This window comes from Festucalex cinctus, chromosome 19, assembly GCF_051991245.1.
Source record: "Festucalex cinctus isolate MCC-2025b chromosome 19, RoL_Fcin_1.0, whole genome shotgun sequence".
In the NCBI taxonomy this organism is placed as follows: domain Eukaryota; kingdom Metazoa; phylum Chordata; class Actinopteri; order Syngnathiformes; family Syngnathidae; genus Festucalex; species Festucalex cinctus.
The window spans coordinates 19,787,570-19,788,001 of NC_135429.1; positions in this window are offsets into that span (position 1 = coordinate 19,787,570).

The following is a 432-nucleotide window of genomic DNA, read 5'->3' on the forward strand; positions in this document are numbered from 1 at the left end:
TTCACCCTAAAGTGCTACGTGTCAGTCAGTCTGTCGCAATTTGGCCCGGGATGGGGGGTCACTGTTCAAGAGATTTTAGTGATCTGGGGACAAACGTAGTCCTCCTCCTTCTTCATCGGTGTGTTCGTCAGAGTGGGGCGTCTCAGCCTGCTGAGATGATGGAAGCCACTCAAACATTCGATGAAGTGAGTGAGAGGGATCGAGCAGGATTCGGTCACAAAAGGAAGATAAGGCTCTGACAGGGTGTCCAATGATTTTTGAACAGACTTTAGTGATATTAAGTAGACGAGTCCGGTCTCGCAGGGGGGTGATGGAATGGAACCAAGAAGTGAATGGGAAAGTTAGAATACGCACTCATATACAAGTAACTAACATACTTCTAAAAGCAAAAGTTGGTAAAAATTGATCAGAAATCAATAAGTATCCATATAT